Here is an 832-nt window from a genome sequence, read left to right as displayed (position 1 = left end):
GATTGCAACCTTGGGGATTTTAGGGGCATCCCACTCCACAGAGCTTTCCCACCCACTTGATAATGTGTTTGCAATCCCTTAAAGGGGGCAAAGGTATAGGAGACAAACTTTTAAACGCACCCCCGCCTCCTGAAAGGCTAATGCTCGAAGACCCCTACACTGTGCCTGAGAGCCTTCCCTCCTCTCTGGGTCAGCTGCCACCGTTCAGGCTTCAGCCCCTCTGGTCTGAACGCTGGCAGCTGTCCCCATTGACCAGGCCATTCTTCCTTCCTGTCCCTGAGTGGGTGGCTTAAAATGCAGGGCTGTTTTTCAGATCATTTCACTCCTTAAAAAACTTACAATAGCTGTCCAGCAACTCGGCAGTAATTGTTACATGTGTCCCCAGATATGTTCATGTTGTATGTGCTTTGGACACACTCACCATTTTAAAGTTTTAAAAAATAGTAGTCAATGTTTAAAAGCTAGGAGGCAACACATAAAAATCTTCCTTGAAAATATCTGACAACACTAAGCTCACATTCCTGCATGGCAGCAACTGGCTGGGGCCAACTATTATTGTCTTCAGAAGGGATCCTAGGGCTTACACGCGCACCATAGTCCCCACCAGCCCCTATTGTCTCCCAGGTATGAGGCCCAGATGTGTGACTGGCCTTTTTATTACTGGTCTGACATTGACCTTTCTATTTTACTTCTGGTTAGCTTCACTCCTTCCAGCCATGTCTATTTCTGTCTGTCCCTCCCTGTCTCTCCCCACTTCAACTCGCTACAACAAACCCGTTGAAATCCCTTGGCCTGGTGTATGTCAGTTTAGCCTCCACACACCTGCCTGCTT

Source organism: Pteropus alecto, unplaced genomic scaffold (genome assembly GCF_000325575.1).
Source record: "Pteropus alecto unplaced genomic scaffold, ASM32557v1 scaffold220, whole genome shotgun sequence".
In the NCBI taxonomy this organism is placed as follows: domain Eukaryota; kingdom Metazoa; phylum Chordata; class Mammalia; order Chiroptera; family Pteropodidae; genus Pteropus; species Pteropus alecto.
Note: the sequence above shows the minus strand (reverse complement) of the source record.